Source organism: Protopterus annectens, chromosome 2.part2 (assembly GCF_019279795.1).
Source record: "Protopterus annectens isolate FY-2018-M chromosome 2.part2, PAN1.0, whole genome shotgun sequence".
Taxonomy (NCBI): Eukaryota; Metazoa; Chordata; order Ceratodontiformes; family Protopteridae; genus Protopterus; species Protopterus annectens.
The window spans coordinates 167,216,270-167,239,437 of NC_056730.1; the positions used below are offsets into that span (position 1 = coordinate 167,216,270).

The 23,168-nt window shown below is 43.2% G+C and overlaps 1 protein-coding gene across 1 annotated transcript in view; it reads right to left on the reverse strand.

Moving 5' to 3' along the window:
• The window catches only part of LOC122795582 (zinc finger protein 354B-like), a 697,034-nt gene that overhangs the window by 531,806 nt on the left and 142,060 nt on the right, over positions 1 to 23,168 (reverse strand). The gene's annotated exons all lie outside the window — the stretch shown is intronic.

Below are 23,168 nucleotides of genomic sequence, written 5' to 3' on the forward strand. Positions count from 1 at the left end.
TGTCATCAGGAGGGAAAGCGGGGATTAGACATCTTACAAGTCAGTTATGGTATCTTCAGCAAGTAACTTCACGTTTCCTCTTACACATAACCCTCCTATGAACCTTAAAAAGTGGAAGTACTGCAGATAACAGTTTAAATGTCACCATGTAGGACTAATCATTGTCAGACCAGTAATATGACACTCGTTAGGTACTGCAAACTGTTAGAATGATGCCAAAAGCTGCACATTATAATTTATTTTATTTGTTTATATACAACAGTGGAACTAGGAACAGATCAGGGTTGCCAGATTTCCAGCCCCCCAGGTAGGGAAAAAAGAAGGTCTCTCACGGCAAGTGAAGACCAAAAGAAAAAAAAAAAAGTCTTTAATGTGGACACACAGTTCCACATTAAAGAACAGTAGCTCAGTAGCTCTGCACTAAACATGGAGCTTCTCGTGTTTAATGCATTGCAGTTCCACATTCAACACAAGTAGCTCCGTGTTTAGAGATTTTTGATTGGCCCGTATACCGGCATATGGGCCAATCAAAACACGGAGCTTCTCGTGTTTAATGCGTAACACAAGAAGCTCCGTGTTTAGCAATTTTTGATTGGCCCGTATGCCAGGTATACGGGACAATCAAAAAAAAAAAACAAACAAAGCGGAGGCTGGCTGGGATTTAAACCGGCAGGGTGGGACTCGGGATCAGGCTGCTGATCTCGGGACAGTCCCACCCAAATAGGGACGTCTGGCAACCCTGGAACAGATTCATACAGATAAAAGGTAAAAAAAAGAAGTGTTGAAAAAACAGAATACAATTTAGTAACTCACTAAAATGTAGAATGTACAATAGGAAGTGCATTTGGCAAGTAGCTGGAAATCGGCAAAAAATAAAATATGAAGTGAAAGCAAAAGATGAGTGTACACTAATTTTTAAAATTTGCATCAGTCATGCTTCTACAAGATGTACAAGCAGCCTACTCATAAAAAACAGTGCATTTGTCTAGTAGTATTCAGAAATCAGCACATATAAACTAGAAGCTGAAAAAGGAACAGAAGAGCGTGTCTACAAATGCTCCAAAGTTCTTGAAGACCAGTATGTATGTATACCTTTAAGAAGCTTTCTTTGGGCTTGCAGAAGTGTATAAATACTGAGTATGTGTGAGCGTGACTGCCATTTTGTAGTAAGCTTTTGAGATTTAAGCATGTGTGTCTGTGTAGTGTGTCAGTTAATCAGCTTGTTTATATTTTGTACTGCTGATATCCATCCTGATGCATTTCTTTGTAATAAAACATATAAATGAACTACCTCACCTGTTCATCTTCAATTATAAATCAAGACGAGCAACATGGTGTCAGAATGGGATCCAGATTCAAGATCAAGAAGCACAAGTTAATGTTGGAAGTACATACAGGAATGGACCATCTCTACTGCATGTACTACTCACAAAACAGGTGAGAAATAAATTCCAGGTACTGCAACTTACCTAAATGATTTCTTATTCAGAAGATATAAAACAAAGCACTCAGAATGCTCAAAACAAATTTCTAAGTAAATGAAATGTCCGAAACTGCAACATATTGATAAAAATATTCAAAATAATTATGAAAATGATTGAAACAATGTCCAAATTGCATAAAATGAATAAAATAAGGGAAACGACCACATTCTTTCGCATTAACTAATACTATTCTAGATATCAGAAGTATATGAAGTGTTTGCATGTTTGTGCAATATTACAGAACAGTTATACAACCATTTCAGAGTATATTTCTTAAAGTACAGTATTTCGAAGAGTTTATTGTTCATTTGAATATTATAGGTACTTGCTGTGTGTGCATGTTCATACATAATTACAGGGGCCATATTTACAGTGTGTTTGGGCATACCTTGCTGGTATGGCTGACAGATTTCAAAATCCAGGCCCACTTGTATTAGATAATAATATTGCCGAGAACTGGAGTGTATTTCAGCAAGAGTATTATACTTTCATTCAAGCTGGATTTTCTGACAAAGATGCATTTACAAAGGAATTTATTCTGCTTAATTTAGCTAGTTCAGAAGGCATAAAAAGAGAGTGTTAATTTGTGTATGCACCTGCTGTATTTAAAGGAAAGGGGGGAAACTGTCATATAGTGATACCTGCTGAGTCAAGGGAAGACCCCGAGTGTTTAAAACTTAAATTTAGAGAAATGTGTAGCTCCCGATCGAATATTGTAATACGAGGTTTGGAAGACCAAGGGTGGTGGAGTCTGCTTTCATTAAGGACAGGCACACCTCCAGACTGGTTTGCCAGCATAATGCACTGGAACTACTCCAGGTGCAACTGAAGGATGGCAAGACACCCATCCAAGTAATAACCAGCTATAGACCCCTAATCAAGGACTCAGGATACCCACTCCTCTTACCTGGATCTACTTGACTCCATCAAGGTACCCGCTAACACCCTGATCCTTGGTGATGTCAACTACCCCACCATAGACTGGGTTAACTATTCCTGCACTTATGCACTCGCACAACGATTCCTTGACTTCATCAATTCTAATGCACTAGACCAGCTGATCTCATCCCCCACAAGGGGAGATAACATTCTGAACTTGGTTCTCGCCAACATGGGCGACCGCTGCACCACTCTCTCAGTATATTCTTCCCTGGTGAGATCAGATCATCGGACTGTCTCGTTCGAAGTTTCTACCACACCCTCCAACCGTAATCAAGCTAAAAAAACTTCTCAAAAGCGGACTACAACCTCCTAAGGGAGGGTATCTGTAGCTTCACATCACTGCCCTCCTCACAGGATGCAGACAACTATGCTGAACAGTACACCGATGCAGTATACAAGCACTTGCACAACTGCATGGACGCAGTCGTACCAAACAGAACTAAAACTTGCTCCTCAAGGAAACACAAACCTGTTTGGTGTACATCCTCTATCATCAGGCTTTACAGCAAAAGGAAGAAGCTGTTGTTAAAGGGTAAAAAGAAACAAATTCCAAATTGGAAAAACTCCCTCCTTAGCCTCAACAAGCATATTAGATCACAAGTGAAAACCTCCAAAGCAAATTATGAATCAAAACTAGCCTCTGAAACAAGGGGAACCACAAAGCTTTCTTCATTTATCTCATAAACCTCCATGGCAAAACCCAGGTTTGTTCCGAATTAGTACTGAACAGCATCACTTACACTGATCCTGTTGACTTGGCCAACCTGCTAGCAGATAGGTTCAGTGCAAACTTCACCCCCCCATCTCCTCCCCAAAGGCCCTTTCAACATTCCCGATACTTGTTCCACACCTCACATCTCTGTAGATCAAAGGTCCTATCGAAGGCAAAGAAAGTACATTTGTGTACACTTACCATAAATGTAGATGTTCGAGTATATTCACTGTTTGCAGTCATCAGACTTGGGTTATCCTGCCAGGGGTAGCCCTCAGTAGGCCCGAATACCAGAGGCTTCGTATTTCTGCGTCGGTTGCTTTCGCTCCAGGACTGACGTCAGGTTGTCAGTGGTATAAAATCAGGCAGCCAACGCCATTACATCAGTTTTTCTTGCCCCACTTTAGGAACCCCCAAATAGGGAGCTAGGTTATGGTGGAAGAACAGCACCAGTAGAAATTAAATACCAAACATTCCCTGCAAGAAGAGAGAGACAAAGGGGGATGGAGAGTGGGAAACCAGGACTGCAACAGTGAATACACTCGAACATCTACATTTATGGTAAGTGTACACAACTGTAGAGTGTTCTTTGTGTTTCAATGTTGCAGTCATCACACTTGGGTTGATTCCCAAAGCTGAAAAAAAGATTGGAGGCAGTCAAGAAGACTGGCGGCTGGCTAGGATGCCCTGCAAGACTGCGGTTGCAAAGCCTGCCCTAGATTTGGAGAAGACAGGCAGGTGGTAATGCTTGGTGAAGGCATGAACAGAAGTCCATGTTGCAGCCTCCAGGAATTCCCTGGTAGGGACCCTCTCTGAAAAAAGCTGCAGAGGTGTGGGTTGCTCTGGTGGAATGTGTCCTGACTGCCTCAGGGAGTGGTTTCCCGTGGTGTTTGTAGCAGAAATGGATGCAGTGTGCTATCCATTTGGAGACTGCTTGTTTGGATATGGCCTTGCCCTCTGTCCCTGCTGCAGTTGGTCAGTTTTCCTAAAAAGATTTAGTCCTACCCAGGTAAAATCTGGGCTGTCTGTGCACATCTAGAGAATGCAGAATTTCCCCCTTGTTTTGTGGGTAAGGGAAAAAGGTGGGCAAATAAAGTGATTGGTTGAGAGCCATACCTTCACCGGACACCACTTTAGGCATGAAAGTTGGAATAGTCCTGAGGGAGACCCTTTCAGCATGGAAAATGATGAAGGGTTCTACAGCCATGAGTGCTTGTAGCTCTGAAACTCTTCTAGTTGAAGTGATGGTCAGAAGCAAGGCTGTTTTCCAAGAGAGGATTTTTAACTCTGCTGAAGTTGCAGGCTCGGGGGGGGGGTGAGCTTTTCCAGCACAAAGTTAAGGTCCCAAGCCAGGGTAGGAACTATTCTGAATGGCCTTAAATTGTTAGCCCCTCTTAGGAACTGTTTGATGAGAGGGTGATGAGAGGGTGACAGAAGACAGGTGGCACTATGCTGTAATGAGCAGAGATGGCAGAGGCATGAATTTTAATAGAAGAAAAAGGATAAGCCCCTGTGTAGTACATCTGCTAGGTAATCCAGGATGAGAGGTAGGGAGGGCTGTGCTGTTTCAGCTCCTTTAGCCTGGATCCAGGTGCAATACCTTTTCCACTTGCCAGCATAGGATTTTCTGGTGCTGGGGCGTCTGGCCACACGTATAACATCCAGGACTTTTGTTTAGGCTGGCAGCTGGAGGAGAGGTCAGGAAATAAGCCAGGCTTCCAGGTTCAGGTTCTGCAATTGTGGATGCATGAATTCTCCTTTCTTCTGGGTCAGGAGTGTTGGGATCTGAGAAAGGTGCCATGGTGGCAGGGGTGACAGGCTGCACATGGGTACCAGTGCTGGCGTGGCCAGTCTGGGGCAATCAAGATTGCCCTTGGTTTTTCCTCCCTTATTTTGAGCAGTACCCTTGAAATTAGTGGTAGAGGGGGAAATGCATAGATTGAGAGGTTTACCCCTTGGAAGGAAAGAGCATCCACTTTTCAGGCTTTGCTGTGAGGTTCCCTGGTGCAACTTGCTGAGGTGGTAATTGTTGCAGGAGGCAAAGAGGTCCAACTTCGGGGTGCCCCATTTCTGGGTTATAAGGTTGAAGGTTCTGTGGTCTAAGCTGTCACTTGTGTGGGTCTAGCACATTTCAGCTTAAGTTGTCTGACGGAGTTTAGGGAGCCTGGCAGGAATTGTGCTAGCAGGTGAATTTGCATGGCTGAAGGCATGTGCCAAAGGGTCATGGCGAGCCTGCAGAGGATAAGAGTGTGTTCTTCCCTGCTTGTTGATATACCACATCACTGTGGTGTTGTCTGTTTTGATCACTAGAGGCCCTGGGGTGAGTAGGGGTCTGAAAGCTGTCAGAGCCTACTGAACGCTAGCATCTCTTTTTGGTTGATGTGCAGATGTATTTGACTTGGGCTCCAATGGCCCTGAATGCACCTGCCGTCCAGGTGTGCACCCCAGGCATAATCTGATGTATCTGTGGTGAGGGTCTGGGCGGTGCAGGGTTGTGAGAAGGGAAGACTCTTGTGGTTGCATACTGCTGCCCAGCAAAAAAAAAAAAAAAAAAATCTTTCCTTAGGGTATCACAGGTATGATAGTTTCCAAGTCCTGAGAGTGCTGGCACCAAAGGCTTTTCAGGTTCCACTGTAGTTTCCTCATATGCAGTCTGGCATATGGAATGAGTAGAATGCAGGAGGCCATGAACCCTAGTGCTTGCAGGATTTTCCTTGCGGATAAATGGGTTCTGGTGGCTAGTTGAGAGAATTAGCCTGTCAGGTAGGCTGGTTTTTCTGGAGTAAGGAATGCCCTTCCCAGCTTGTTGATATACCACATCACTGTGGTGTTGTCTGTTTTGATCACTAGAGGCCCTGGGGTGAGTAGGGGTCTGAAAGCTGTCAGAGCCTACTGAACGCTAGCATCTCTTTTTGGTTGATGTGCAGATGTATTTGACTTGGGCTCCAATGGCCCTGAATGCACCTGCCGTCCAGGTGTGCACCCCAGGCATAATCTGATGTATCTGTGGTGAGGGTCTGGGCGGTGCAGGGTTGAGAGAAGGGAAGACTCTTGTGGTTGCATACTGCTGCCCAGCAAAAAAAAAAAAAAAAAAATCTTTCCTTAGACAGTGTATCACAGGTATGATAGTTTCCATGTCCTGAGAGTGCTGGCACCAAAGGCTTTTTAGGTTCCACTGTAGTTTCCTCATATGCAGTCTGGCATATGGAATGAGTAGAATGCAGGAGGCCATGAACCCTAGTGCTTGCAGGATTTTCCTTGCGGATAAATGGGTTCTGGTGGCTAGTTGAGAGAATTAGCCTGTCAGGTAGGCTGGTTTTTCTGGAGTAAGGAATGTCATCTGGGAAGCTGTGTCCAGGCTTGCTCCCAGGAATACAATTTTTTGAGTAGGGACTAGTTTGGATTTCTTTTAATTTATAGTATACCCGAGGGAGGTCAGTAGGTCCTTTACAAACGTCAGGTGCTGTAACAGCTTTTCCTGACTGACTGCAGTCGTCCAAGTTGGGGTAATTTTGAATATTTCTTTGCCTGCAAAAAGCAATGGCTGGAGCCAGGCATTTTGTGAAAACTCTGGAAACACTGGATAAGCCAAAGGGAAGTGCAGAGAACTGAAAGTGCATAGATCCTGCCCTGAAACATAGATATTTCCTGCAAGATTCCCTGACTGGGATGTGTAGGTATGCCTCTTTTAGGTCTAGGGCGGCTAACCAAGCATTCTTGGAAAGCATAGGAAGACGCTGCTGGAGCGTGAGTATTTTGAATTTTATCACCAGGACGGTGTTTAGAATTGATAGATTGAGGATTGGGCGCCAGGTACCCTCTTTTCTGGATACCAGGAAAAACCTGGAATAGAAACCTTGGCCTATCTGATCTGCAGGAACAGGCTGTACTGCCCTCATGGAGAGCAGAGAATGGACTTGTTTTTTGGCCTCTGCCCACTGGTTTGGAAGAAGTTCTGGGAACCCTTTTGGGGTTGGCAGAGTGTGGAAATAAAATTTGTATCCCTGGGACACTATATGTTGAGAACCCACAGGTCGTTGGTAATAGAGACCCAGCTGTTTGCATGGGAGGAGAATTTTCCTCCTAGAGACACAAGCAGGTGGGGCAAAGGTAAGGGGTGGAGGTGTAAAGTAATTGGGAGTTCTTTCCATAAGGGGGTGGCTTAGCACTCCCTGTTTTTGAAGTGGAGGAACTCCATTGCTTAGATCTCTGCATTCCCTGGGACTGTTGTCTGTGGGGTCTGCTTCCCCCAAGTCTTGTCTGAGCAGGCCTGGAGGGGGTCAGAAAGGACCAGTGCTTGGAGGGGCAATACCTATTGAACCTCGGAGGCTGGACCTGTAAGACGTCTTTAACTGTCTGCATAAATTTAGCTTTTTCTTCCATCTTTTTTAGGACCTCTTCTGCCTTGGTGCCAAATCTTTGTTCAATGGTGCGTCCAATAGTTTTGATTTGACATGGTCTAGCAAGATCTGTTCCTTAAGCCAAGCATGCCTTCTAAGTACAGAACCAGTGACTGCTGCCCTGCAAGATGCTTCTAGGGCATCAAAGCCACATTGCAAGGTGTGTTTAGTAACTCGGCTTGCAGAATGCATTAGCTCCTGTAATTCTTTATTTTCTGCACAAGCAGGAAAAGTAGATATTTTTTGTTTGAGGAGTTCCATAGTATGTTGCTGGTATTTCAGCATGTGGAACTGACAATTTAGTGCTCTAATTGCAAGAGATGCAGAGATGTATACTTTTTTACCCAATCTGTCTAAAGCTTGGGAATCCCTGTCCGAGGGGGTGGGATTCTTAGCTGTGGTTGCTTTTAGGTCCTTGAGAGATGACCTCTGGGTCAGCAGTAGGATTTTTGAAAAGGAATTTGTAAGAGTCAGGGACTCTGTAATACCTGTCAGGTTTCCTGGGAGCAGGAGGAAGGGTGTCAGGAGTCAAACTGGATTCCATAAAGACATCATCCACAACACCCAAGCCAGCAGGAATGGTTAAAGGTCTGTACTGTGGTAGATCTAAGAATTCCCAGAGTCTCTTTTTGGATGGAGGATAGTCCTGACATTCCCATTGGAAATGCTCCCTTACAGTATTTAGGGTTTCACCAAATGAAAAATCTTCTGGACGAGAGGCAGAAGGAATGGATTCCTCTGCATCTGAATCCTCATAAGCAGATAGGGGATGCATCCCTTCATATTCAGAAACCTTAGAGTCATCGGACTCCTGGTCAGATAAAATCAGAAACCTTAGAGTCATCGGACTCCTGGTCAGATAAAATTGCCGGGGACAAGTCTCTCTCTTTTGGAAGGATTAGGCTGGCTTCCACTAATAAGCATGATAAGGTCTTCTGCCATTTTAAGCATTTGAGATTGAGGCATGGAAGCAGGTGCCTGAGCTTGGGTCGTCATTTTTTTAGGCGTAGTTTGTACCTTGGGCCTTAGAAACACAATAGTTTTAGAAAGAACTGAAGACACGAAGGTCAGTTTGTGTCGAGTATCGGTAGTGGGAAGAATTTCCTCAGAAGCCGGTGCCTGCTCAGCGGCTCTGGACAGATCCAAGGTAGAGACATACATAGGATCCTTAGTCAAAGAAAAGTCTTGCGGCATACCAGACTCCGAACGGGTCTCTGTAGCAGCCTGCGAATCCACAGAAGCAGGCATCAGGGGCTGCAGAAGCACCTCACTGAGGACCGGCGAACTGACTAGCTTAACGGAAGAGTCATCAGTAGTTTTGGACCTGTGCGGTCTCTGTCTTTATCCTTACATTTTTCCAGAAGATCGGTAGTCAGATGGCTTACCAAAGCCATATCGGAATACAGTGACTAAGAGCGAAAATATTTAGCTACAATAAGGGCCCAACATTGTACAGTTCTGGCACTGAAGAAAGCACAAAAGTGACGGTGAAGTACGTCATGGTCTGGGCCCAAACAGGTGACACAGTAAAAATGGAAGTCTCTGTGTGGTATTTGCTTTCCACAGGCGAGACAATTGTTAAACCTTTTCTGACATCGGTTACAGCAAGAAAAAAAAGGATCCCCAACGGGGTACTTAGCTTTAGAAGACTTCAACTTCAGTTCGGAAATAAAACTCAGGTAGTGGCCTACCGGCACTCGTGCAAACTGCTTCTGCTTTGGGCTCCTCGGCAAGAAAAACTGATGTAATGGCATCGGCTGCCTGACTTTATACCACTGATGACCTGACGTCAGTCCTGGAGCGATAGCAACCGACCCAGAAATACTAAGCCTCTGGTATCCGGGCCGGCTGAGGGCTACCCCTGGCAGGATAACCCAAGTGTGATGACTGCAACAGTGAAACACGAAGAACATTACAGCTTCCATGGTATCTGATAGTACCTCAGGCTGTATTCTGCACCATCTTCTGCAAGAATTGGCTTTGCATTGAGCACCTTATTCAACCACAGCCTAAGTACAGGCTTCATTGCAGCAGAATGGAGAACTGCCACTCTCATCCCCTTGCACAAAAGTGGTGCCACTTCTGACCCTGAAAACTATTGCCCCATTAGCTTGACAAGTCTGATCTGTAAAGCCATGGAGCATATTACTATGGATCCCATAAACAAGGACATAGGCAATCTCCAAGCACCTGCCACCACCCAGTTCGGATTCGTCAAGGGCAGACCTTGCCTGTTGAACCTGGTTGACTTCTTTGAGACTGTCATCAAGACCCAGGATGAGGGAAAGTCAGTACATACAGCTTACCTTGACTTGGCCAAGTCCTTTGACACAATCCCCCACTCAGGCATCATCAAAAAGCTAACACAACTTGGCGTAAAACCCTATCTCATCAGGTGGGTGGCCAACTGGCTCACAGACAGTAACCTCAAGGTCAAAACAGGCACCTCCACCTCTGATAGCAGACCTGTCACTAGCGGAGTTCCCCAAGGATCTGTCCTGAGACCCGTACTGTTTGACATCCACTTCTCAGAGGTCCAGGCAAAGACAAAAGGCCTATGGCCGACCAAGTTTGCGGACGACTGTTAAGTTGGGTGCTGTCATTAATACCCCAAATGATGTTACCATAATGCAAGAGGGTCTCACAGCAACTGAGTGATGCCAAAGTCATGGCCTCAAGCTAAACGCAAACAAATGTACCATACCATTCTGCAAAAACATGGCCCCTACTGATTACCACATAAATAGCAATCCCTCTAAACACACAACCTGTGGTGGGAGACCTGGGTACTCCGGTTGATAATCTCACGTTTGAACATCATGTAGCGGCAGTAGTCAGAAAAGCCTTTTACTTGGTTCATCTCATATGTAAAGGGATTGCATCCAGAAAAAAAAGGAGGTTATTACCACTCTATACTCCTCCCTCATTAGACCAACAATTGAGTACAACTCCCCGTTTGGTATGTACCTCTCCAAACATATGCACCAACTTGAAAGGCCACAAAAATACCTCACAAAGAGAATCCATGGCTTCCAACATCTGTCCTATGTGGACAGGCTCACATCCACTATCACTCTACTCGATATCATACAGATTGTTTAGAGGTGATCTGTCTCTCGCCTACAAGGCAATTCTAGACCCTGCCCTACAAGTGATGCTCCATATCCGTAAGTTGAACACCTCTCGCATTACTCACTCAAAAGGCCTGAATCTGATATGCAACATCAACAAAACCTGCTGGAGAGAGAGGTTTGTCTCCCAGAGGCTGCCCCATCTCTGCAATACACTTCCCATACACATCAAAAAGAATAACTCATTGACCCTCTTCAAGCACAACCTTGAGTGGATGAGAAACCACAAATTTGTCACAGGGGTCCCACCTGTGTCCCTCATTGACAGGGGTGATCGGTGTAAACTGACATTTTTTTTTTTGGTGATAAACTCTTGGCTAGGCTTGTAAGGGCCCCAGGGCCATTAGCCTAGTAACCTCCTATGATCCTACGATGAGAGGAGGCTTTCCTTTGAGGGGTTGAAATGTCCCAAGGGAGATGCAGAAAGGCTTCAGCCTGCCTGCACTGGATTACAGCATAGGGGGTCCAAGAGTCAAAAGTTGACCTTTCTGGTGCTAAACGCAATGCCAGCATCACAAGATAAAACTGGGGGGCAAAACAGCAATGGTTGCTGGCTTGTAACTGAAGCTACTGCTGACAAGCTGCACTTGCCCTGAAGTAACCTGGGTCAGATCAGACACTAAAAATCAAAGACAATAATGTCAGCACAAAACGAAAAGGATTCTGTCATTGCTGATGGCTCAAACTCAAGTATTACTGCCAAGGTTACTCTCAAAGATGAGAGGTTCAGCATCAACATCAAAGTTCAGCTACGAGTAAGGATGCCAAAACAGATGTCACTTTGCCAGCAAGTAGAGGTTATGACACTGACACACAAACAATACCAGCTAATGCTTGCATCTCTGAGGCCAGTGTTAAAAACACAGGGATCAGTGAGTAAAGCCTCAGCATCATGGTGGTCAGCTCTCTATCTACTAACAAAAATAAAGGAGGTGAAGAGGAACCAAAAACCTGCTGAACTAAAAAGAAAGCCTTCACAGTCTTGTCATAATTTAAGTCGTATTGAAGTAGGGCTTTGTTTCCGCATGAAGATTTAGAATCCAAACTAAAGGCAACCTCTTTACCTGGGATCTTGGTCAGAATTAGCCAACAAAGTAAAAGCTGGAGACTGAAGACTGAGTTTACCATGACAGGAGATACATTTTCTCAATTTTCTGTGCAGGAACCATTTTGACTGAAGCCACAACAGTTTCTGAAAGTTACTTCAAAAACTGAACAGAAGGTTCAAAGGCACAATTTTTTTTTACTAACTTCAACTAAATGATTCGAGATGAAAGACAATTACCTCAAGGCAAAGGAAGAATTGACTCAGAATCTTTGGACTCGAGCAGCTGTACTGACAATAATTATAGAGAGGAAACTGCAAAATTTCTTCTTTGCTATGGCAGGAAATGTTCAAGGATGGCCACGGTGGTGCAGAGGTTAGCGTTGTCGCCTCACAGCAAGAGGTTCTCCCATTCGATTCTCGGCTGGAGCGCCTTCAGTGTGGAGTCTGCATATCCTCCCCACAGTCGAGTGACGCTAAAGACATGCAGGTAGGTGCGAGCGTGAATGGGAGTGCCTTCTTTGAAGGTATGGCGTCGGGCTGGCAACTCGGCACTGTAAAAATCCACTGCCAATCATGAACAGACCGGAGTTCCGCTGTGGCGACCCCTAACCGGGAAAAGCCGAAATAATTAAGCATGAATGAAACATGGGAGAATATTTTCCCTAGTGGCATCTGTGTAAACTTCACTCAATTTTTCTTTCTTTTTTTTTTTTTTAAATAAAGTGTAGTTGCCTAAAAAAGTGTCAGAGTAGCAAGCTGTCCTACAAGTTGAGAATTGGGAAATATTAGCATAAGCTCCAAGAGCTTTAGAATAGCCACAACAAGAGCACATTCACAAAACCGGCAACAGCCATTATGAAAATGCAAATGCAACAAATTATATAAACTTGCATAGATGCCAAAAACAGCTTACTTAAGGCTACAGACAAAGAAAAAATAATTCCTAGCAGGAAACTTTCTGAAAAAAAAAACAAGAACTGTATATTACAATTCATACACGAGCATTAGAAATTGGTAAAGATGAAAATATTGTGCAATAACCTTTTTTAGATTAGAAATCTAAAATGTCACAGCTCTTTGTATAGCACTGAATATCTAGACAGTGACAGCAGTGCTATACATTCGTGGATACAGGGAGGTAATTAGCAGTCTGGCAATGTTTGATTTACTGAGGAATAATTAACTGCTATGACCTTAGTCCTCTTAGTTACCAAGGATGGACACTAGTCTTGTTACATCAAAAAAAATTGGGATCTAAGCAGTGTCCTTTATAGTAAGGTAGATGAACAGGGTCCTCTAATGAGCAACTCTCTATAAAGCCTTCCTGTTCAACTGCAATATGTTCCAAAGATAAAATCCTACTTAAAAGGCATGCACAATGTCAAGCAGTGGCTATCTGTGGGCTCTTACTCCCTGATGTAATACTAATAGAAGCAGACAAGCTGTTAAACTTCATTTTAATGTAAATAAAGAGCTACTGCAACTTCTGAGTTTCTAGTGTCAACTACAGTCAGCAAACATTTAACTTTCCATACACATACTGCTCAACTGCTATGATTTTGGCCCTCAGTTTTATCCTTGCTCCTCCTAGACTTACGGTGTTCAGACCTGCTTATGAGAACATACATTATTAAATGCATAAACTAATCATTTACAGTGATTCACTACCACTAAGTACATAGGTTCTAGCAAATAAAGACCTTCTATTGAGAAAAATAAGTGATCATCACCTGACTCTCTACTTTGACTTTTTAACGGCCACTGCTTGGATTTTTAAATCTTGGAGGTCGAGAGGTATTTGCATACAAGTGCCATCAAGCTCCAGATCTTAAGATAGTAACAGCAACACAATCATTTGGAAGTGATCAGCTCTATAATGCAGACTACCAAATGCTTGTGCTGCTGTCACCATCAACAACACAAGCATTTAGAAGTCATCAGATCTGTAGTACAGACTACCATTCTAGTACCCTCCAAATCAAAATAAAAAGTGCCACTACATTACAGGCATTCCATCTAATGCAATTTCAGGATAAGCAAAATCAGCAACAAATGGAGCTCCATATGTAACACCACGTCTTGTGCTCCCACACAACACCCATCTAAGAATTGCACAGTATTCCTTTGACCTGAAGTCCAAAACAGATGCTCTTGCGCATCAAGCCCAAAAGAACAATGTGCAGATTTACAGGATTACCTGAGTAGGCTGAAAAGTGGCTTACCAGTGAAGTACATAGTCCACAAGTTAAAGAAGTTGCTTGTTCTAAAGGAATAATCAATAACAGAATGGGCTCATCTGATTATCCCAAAATCTAAGACCAAAGGTATGCCCAGACATTTCATACTCCACTGCCTAGACTACAAATTAAGGGACCAAATTCCAAGAAAGAATAAAAGGTTTGAAGAGGCAGGTCAATTTATGGGACTACCAAATGGAAGTTCTCCCCAGACTTTAACACTCTTTATAACAGAAAAGTACTGGCCTAATACCTAAAAAAGTTCAAGGGAGCTGAGGTTTTCTGTCCAGTTAAGATATCCACCTTATTAGCAGTTTCTAAAACCAGCTTTTGCTAACCGACTCAGACTCATTCAGCTTTGGAGGACGGGTTCTTAGCAAAATGTACTGTATTGCAGCAGCCTACATGTGCAGCCACAGTGAAAGTTACCCACATATTAAAAATGTTGAGAGCAAGTAAGAAAAAATGTAAACACAGTCCTGTAACTCCCTCCACCTCACCAGATAGAAAAAGGGTAAAAGTATAAGTCACCAACAAAACTACTAGCATGTATAAGAAGTCAATCTGACAGCAACAGTCTTTTGTCACCAAACGGATACAAACCCTTAGGTTCACAGGCTTGCAGTAGGCAAATGACCACCAGGGCCTTTACAAGCCTAGCTGTGTAACCCAATCTAGTTTTCTCCCCGAGCACCTTGGACAACTATACAGTGACGTATATCAGTAAGGCGGTAGCTGAGGATTATGTGGAGGGCATGTTAGTTGAGGATTACTTACCATCGACCTCTGTCCATCAGAGACATGGGGGCCAAAGCAGGGGTGAATTTTTGATTTCCCATAAATGATCAAGGTTTTGTTTGAATAAAGTCAGGGAAGAACTCTGCTTCAGTCACTCCACATGTTCTATTTATGTTGCAGGCAAAGTTGAGGTCCTTGCATCTAGTGCAGTTTGTTTTTCAGATGTGCAAAAAATCCATCAGAGCTAGATTTCAGGATGCCTTATACGCCAGGCATAGACCACCACACAGAAACCTGAAGAAGACCGAGTACAGAAGACAGGGCCTTAAGATGATCTGTGTATGACTTGGATTTTCCTGGTGAGGAGCCTTTGAGGGTGTTTAAGTTGTTGCAAGTACCTGGTTAGATACATGTCACAAGGGGTACTATACTCGGCGATGGGTCTGATAAGGGGCGAGTAGAGTGGTACTATAACTTCCGTGGGCCTGGATACAATACCCTTGCTTATGAGTTGGGCGATACAGATTATTTTCTCACTATCTTGGCTATGTGTTGGACAAATGCTAGATTACTGTCTACATATGTTCCCAGATCCCTAACTACTGAGTCAATGCTCAAGGGTATTTTATCAATGGAGTATTTAGCTAGAGCAGAGATTTCCCAAAAGGTATTATAATGCAGCATTTCCTCATGTTGAGTTTTAATTTGTGGCTTTATTGTCAGTCATTTGTTTGCGTTAGACCCTCCTGTAGGATGCCAGTGTCATGGGGGAAATCTAGTTGTAAATAATGGAAAGCAGCTGTAACAGTAGATGTTCTAACAGATCACCACTGCAGTAGCCTAAAGTTATGTGGATTTACTCTCTCAAAGATCAGTTTGTCAAAGTATGGGTGCCTTCCCTATGTTCCACCTACCAAGAGCACATGAGGTACTTCATATAGGTTCATAGGTTGGTACTAGGCTATCGGCCCTAGGGCCTATACAAGCCTAGCCATAACAATTCCCTGGCTATTTCTTCCCACACTATTTACTTCCCTGGACCCCTGTCTAGCAGGGTGACTGACAAGAATTTCCTTTCTCCCATCCAGTCATCAAGGTTCCTTTTGAAGAGGGCCAAAGAAGCGCTGTGCTCGACATGTATGGGCAGTCTATTCCAGAGTCGCTGGGTCAGGAACCTATCCCTCCAGCATGTTTTGATTATTGTGATGACAAGATTTAGATCCCTGGAACGTGTGGCTCTGAGGGAATGGGATTTCTTTAAGTGTAGCATGTCCAACAGCTCTGGGTTTGACATGGCCTTGTATGTTAAGCAGAGATCGGCTCGGAGTAGACGATATGTGACAGAGTATAGCTGGAGTTTTTTTTTAAGGCGGTCAGCATAGGGCATCTACTTTTAGGTAAGGTAGGTGGTGTTTTAAAAGCTTCAGACCATTCTTTTGCCTAAAAAAAAGGAAGAGCCCTGAGTAAATGTGCCAATAAGAGAAATATAACAAAAACTACATACAGACAGGTAAAAAATAACCAGATCCTAGCAACCTACCTGAGGAAAATCACATAAAAGGGATTCTACCTGAGGAAAATCACATAAAAGGGACTGGAGGAAGAGATTTTGATCTACAGGAACATCTACTTACGGTAAGTTTACTTAAATGACTCTATTATATTCGTAAATGAATCATCATTACAGTAACCTAAGCTATATGGGTAGATTCCAATAGCTTAGATAGGGGTAAAAAAAAAAAAGGTGGGACATAAATATCCAAGAGACCATGAGCCTCGGGAGTAGGGTCCTAGCAAAGTCTGTTCTGGATCTAGAAAATTAATCCAGTTTTTAATGCTTTGTAAATGTATGTACATAGGATCAAGTTGCTGCTTCTAGATTGTTTCAAGAGTCCACTGATTTCCAGAAAGCAACAGAAGAAGCTGATGCCTTTGCTGAATGAGCTGCAACCTGTAATAGTTAATTCTGACAATGGTTGTCATTTCTTTTTACCTTTTTTAATTTATTTTATTTATCCTTTGCTAAGCAGGTTGGTTTCACTGCACTAGTGGCCTCTTTTCATGGGAGGCCGGAGGTGGTATTCATACTACTAGAGAAAATTTGGCCAGGGCAGTGGGGAACTTCCCCTACTCTTTTCAACAGATGCTGTGGGATCTTTTACATCCACCTGAGTTACTATCAACACAAGCAGTTGGGACCTTAGTTTAACATTTCATACTTTTCACAGGAGACGGACAGATGGTTCCCCCTGTTGTAGAAGGAAGAAGTCGTCCACAAAAATCAGAAAAACTGATAGGCCAAAGAAGAGCCATAAAGACGATAGAATGGACTATAGAATGGACTATTGAAGATAAAAAAGAAATGATGTATTGTTACTATTATGCAAAAAGCCCAGAATTTCCAGACATAAGATGTACAAAAAGATTAACAGATAAATAAGTGGAAAGAAAAAATGCTTTCACAAAAAAAACTGTCAGAAGCTTCAAATAAAAATTTGTGTTCACTAATAACAGATTTGTGAAAAACATTACATAGACCAAGAAACTTTGATCTGTTTGGAAAAAGAAGCATTTGAGGAAGTGCGAAAATATAAACAAAACCTAAAGACATTTGAAAAGTATAAAAAAGAAATATGGACATGGGAAAGAAAAAGAGATTTGATATGGTGCAGAACTTATGCAAAGTCAAAAGCCAAATTAATCAATATAGAAAAGGCAGCCATAAAAAGAGAAATACAGGCAAAGGCATCCAGAGTGCATGGATCATGGTATCCCTAATAGAACCAAGATGCTATCCTCCAAAATGAGGAAGCCAATCTCGTGGTCCTCTGCCATAAACAAACTCTACAACAGAAAAAAAAAAAAAAAAAAAAAGAGTAAAATCCCATGACTGGAGGACTCCCTGGTCAACCTCAGTAAGAAGCTGAGATCCCTCATAAAATCCTCCAAAGTTAGTTATGAAAACAAAATTGCCACTGACTCTAAAGACAACCACAAAGCATTTGTCAAGAATCTCAATGGCAACACTCAGATCTGCTCTGAATTATAGAACAATGGCACTAAATATACAGAACCAACTGATATTGCCAACATCCTGGCAGATAGGTTCAGTGCTAAATTTACCCCACCCCTCACCCCATAGAGGGCCCATCTCTATACCGGAAGAATGCAAAGTTCCTGTAATTACGGCTGCACAGGTAAAAAAAAAAAAACACTCTTCAAAGCCAAGAACGCAGCATTCATGGGACCTGACAATTTCCCAGGCTGCGTTTTACATGAACTACAGAATGAACTGCCACCCTACCTCAGTACCATGTTCAGTCATAGCCTCACCTCAGGCTTTGTGCCTACTGAATGGCGCACCGCGACGGTTATCCCACCCCACAAAAGGGGAGCCATGACGGACCCCATTAGCCTGACGAGCCTGGTCTGCATGGCCAGGGAACATATCATCATGGAACTCATAAACAAAGACATTGGTAATCTCCAAACTCTGGACCCTACCCAGTTCGGATTTCTAAAAGGCAGATCATGTCTCCTAAACCTGACTGACTTCTTTGAAGCAGTCACCAAAGCCATAGATGAGGGTAAGGTGGTTCACACAGCTTATCTAGATCTCGCCAAGGCTTTCAACACCATCCCCCACTCTGGAATTATGGATAAGCTCAGTAAACTTGGTATAAATCCCTATGTCACAAGATAGGTTGCCAACTGGCTCACAGACAGAACCCACACAGTGAAAGTAGCAGACTCCAAATCAGACTTCAGACCAGTGACAATGACAAGTGGAGTACCACAGGGTTCAGTCCTGGGTCCTCTCCTGTTTGGTATCTACTTCTCTGAAGTACAGTTTGGTATCTACTTCTCTGAAGTACAGGCTAACACAGAAGGTCTTTGGCTAAAAACTTTGCAGATGACTGCAAACTAGGAGCTATAATCGAAACTCCTAGTGATGTGGACATACTACAAAAAGGCCTCACTGAGACAGATGCCTGGTGTAAAAGCCATGGCCTGAAGCTCAAAGCCAAAAAGTGTATTGTCATCCCCTTTGGTAAAAACTCTGTACCCATGAACTACCTGGTAGTCTACTTAATGCCGAAAATGTGATGAGACCTTGGGACACAGGTGGACAGTAGTCTCTCCTTTGATAATCACATCACCACAGTGGTCAGGAAATCCTTCTACGTGGCTCACCAAATCACAAAAGGTTTCTCATCCAGAAAAAAAAAAAAAAGAGGTCATTGTTCCCCTCTTCTCATCACTCATTAGACCCATTATAGAGTGCAATGCCCCTTTTGGTATGTACCTCACAAGACATCTACAACAACTGGAAAGGCCACAGAAATACCTCACAAAGAGGATTACTGGCCTCAAACAGATGCCCTACGCAGACAGTCTCAAAAAACTCCAGCTTTACTCTGTCGCATATCACCTACTCAGAGGCGATCTCTGCCTAACATGCAAAGCTATGTCAAACCCAGAGCTGTTGGACATGCTCCACTTAAAGAAATCCCAATCCCTCCGAGCTACACGCTCTAGGGACCTAAACCTTGTCACCACAATAAACAGAACATGCTGGAGGGACAGATTCCTGTCCCAGAGACTTTCCATACTCTGGAAAAGACTACCTATCTATGTCAAACAGAGCTCCTCATTAGCACTCAAGAAAAATCTTGATGATTGGATGGGAGATAGGAAATTCACCCCAGGGATTACTTCTGTGGCTCTGCTAAACAGGGGCACAGGCAAATAATTTTCTTGGGTGGCGAAAGCCAGGGTACATTTTTGGCTAGGCTTATATAGGCCCTACGGCCAATAGCCTAGTACCTACCTATGAACCTATAAGACAGTTCAAATAGTAGTAGGAACAATGCATCTTAAAAAAAAGAATCTACAATTGTATCTAGATATGTTGCCAATACATCTCACTCCGTACGAACTGCAGGAGTCATTACTGGGCACATTACAGGTGCTGCAAAGAACACGTTTGGCTGACAAAGACTGAAACAATACTAATTTAATGAACTTTAATCATACTTTGACTTAGGAATGGGGTCCACTCCTGTCATGGTATTAGAAACCCAAAAGACTTGGAGAAATTAAAGAGAGAGAGACAGACAGCTTGGTCAACACTTCTAAAAGGTTGAGTTTTGTGTAGGTAAGTAGCTGAGCTGCCTATGTACATCCAGAGGGTGAAGAATTTCTTTCCCCATTGTTCTCTGGTTCAGAAAAGACGACTGGGAGATGGATAGTCTGGCTTAAAGTAAACTCTCAGACAACTTTAGGCATAAATGTAGGATTTGTGCTCTAAGAAACCGCAACCTTATGACGAGTCAGCCATTCCTTATTTTTCCTAAGTACTTGTAATGGAGTAACTCACCTAGCAGATGTCAGAACAATAAGCCATACTGTCTTCCACATTAAGAACTTCAATCAGCCTCATGAGCTCGTTCAAATGGAGAGACTGAGTGAGCTTCTTCAAACACAAAACTGAGATCTCAAGGAAGAGTCACCTTTCCAAGGTGGGCAGATATGCAAGACACTTTTCAAAAACTGTTTGAACGCACTGTTAGAAAAGGGGGATCTAAAAATTGCCAAGAAATGTACTCTGATAAGAGAGCATGATAAACCACTAGATAGTAACTTACACAGTCAAAAAACAGAAGTACCCATTTCTGTCCTCCTTCAGAACCTGCTGCACATCCTCACAATTCCATCGTCTTTTAGCCACCTGTATTATAGCATCCAGGCAGTTAGAGGAAGAGCTTATCAGTGGCCCCTATCTTGTGCAAGTAAATCCTGTATGGGGGTAGCTGGCTATTATTGCCCTTGCCCAGACTGCAAAAAAATAAAACACGACAGAACCACTGTTGCCTTAGCCAAAAGTAATGGCCATGACAATTTTTTAAGAGTCTTCATGGATTTTTAGAAAAGCCCCGGTAATTAGTAGAAAGGGTGGAAAAGCATAAAGGAATATTCACGCCCATTGGAAAGAAAAAGCATTCGTCTTCCAGGCTCACCTAAAAGGAGTCCTGGAGCAGAATTTCTCAAATTGTCCATTTTAAATAGAGGCAAATGGCTCTGAGGTGTTCCCGCAGACAGATTAGATCTTGGAAGACTCCAGGATGAGGGTCTATCCTGGTTACTGTCTGTAACAAGATTTTGCTCTTACAGAATATATGTAGTCTGTGAGTCAGCCTGGGATAAACTGCTCCCCCCCCCAGGCCATCACAACCAGTCTGCAAAGGGGGTATGATCTGGTACCCCTCTGGTATTGTGGGTACACTAGCAGAGGTCCTGGGGACCACAGATGATTCAAGGCCTTCAAAGCATTGATAATAGCCAGCATCTCCTTGACATATGTGTGCTTTTCTCCATCTACAGAATATCACAGAGCCTGAATTTTTACCCCTTTTGATACAACCCTCCCCCCAAGCCAGGTCTTGTGCATCTGTGGTTATTGACTGCAGGGGGATCTATCCACCATCCAATCTCCCTTTTTAAAAATCCCAAAACTGGAATGGAATTTTAAAAGTCAAAGGCTGTAAAATGGGAAGTTCAGCCTGATCTGAGGTACCAATGTATTTTCAGATAAGGCTGACTGGGTCCACTCCCGTCATTGTATTAGAAACCAAAACCACATGGAGAACTTAAACCAGTAGTCTAGCAGTGTGCAGCATGAGTATCATAGGTTCATAGGTAGGTACTAGGCTACTGGCCTGAAGCCAAAGCAAGCCTAGCCAACAGTGTATTGGCTTTCGCCACACATGTAGTTTTAAATTCCTGCCCCTCTATCGAGCAGAGCCCTAGACATAATCCCAGAGGTGAATTTCCTATCACCCATCCACTTATCAAAGTTTTTCTTGAAGAGTGTCAATGATGAGCTCTGCTTGATGTGGTTGGGGATTTTGTTCCAGAGAATAGCATGTCTCTGGGACAAGAATCTATCCCTCCAGCATGTCCTATTTATTGTTGTGGTGAGGTTTAGGTCTCTAGAGCATGTAGCTCGGGGAGATTGGGATTTCTTTAAGTGGAGCATGTCCATCAATTCCAGGTTTCACATAGCTTTGTATGTCAGACAGAGGTCTCCTCAGAGTAAGTGGTATGCGACCAAGTAGAGTTGGAGTTTGAGCCGGACGACATAGGGCAACTGTTTGAGGCCAGCAATCCTCTTGGTGAGGTACTTTTGGGGCCTCTCCAGTTGTTGTAGGTGTCTTGTGAGGTACCTCCCAAACTGGGCATTGTATTCAATGAGGGGTCTGATAAGTGGTGAGTAGAGGGGAACGACGACTTCCTTATTTCTAGATGCGAACCCTTTTGTGATTAAGTAGGCCACGTAGAAAGATTTTCTGACCACTGTGGCAATGTGGTTATCAAAAAATAAGTTAGGTCTTACCATAAAGTTCCATCTGTATTGTTGATCCTCGTTCAGTCATTACGCATGGGTATCAGTTCCGAGCTCGGAACCAAGCCGGCCATTTTCCAAGCCCGCGTCAGCTTCAAACTCTCGAGCTAAACTCTTACCCACAATCCCCCTCTCCCTGTTACCTCAGATTGAGTTTGCAAGTCAAAGAAGGTAAAGGCTACCTCTGGTCAAATAACCTAAGAGAACCGGATGGTGAGATCCACTAGAAACCACAGGAGGGGGAAGGAGGGAGGGTCGTAATGACTGAACGAGGATCAACAATACAGATGGAACATTATAGTAAGACATAACTTATCTGATATTTTAATCCTCGTTCATTCCTTACATGTGGGACAGAGTCCCCAGCTACCTTTATTCCTGGGAGGCTCTAATGGAAGGACATTCCTGAGCACCATAGAACTGAAAGATGCTCTTCCCCTGGAGGCCAAATCCAATTTGTAATGATTGATGAAGGTATGAGGCGTAGCCCAAGTTGCAGCTGCACAGATGTCATGTAAAGAAGCTCTGGCATGGAAGGCAGCAGAAGTTGCTACCGACCTTGTTGAGTGAGCTTTCATGGTAGTTGGCAATGAGATATTATGTTGTGTATAAATAAAGGTCACACAGTCCATCAACCATCTAGCTAATGTGACCTTAGCAACAGCAGATCCTAATCTAGGTCCAGAAAAGTCCAAAAATAACTTGTCAGATTTACGAAAAGGTTTAGTCCTGTTTAAGTAAAAACAGATTTGCCTGTGTATATCTAGGGTGTGTAGGCAATACTCTCCTCTGTTTGAATGACTGGGAAAGAAAACTGGCAATTCAATGGCTTGATTAATGGACATTTCAGAGATCACTTTAGGCAGAAATGATGGATTAGTTCTCAGAGACACTCTATTTCTATGAAAAATCAAGTATGGACTCTTGATACATAAAGCTTGAAGCTCAGAAATACATCTGGCAGAAGTAATGGTGACCAAAAATAAGGTTTTCCATGACAAATACTCAAGGTCCCAAGAAGAGGCTGGTTCGAAAGGTGACATTGTAAGAGCTTGTAGAACTAATGATAAA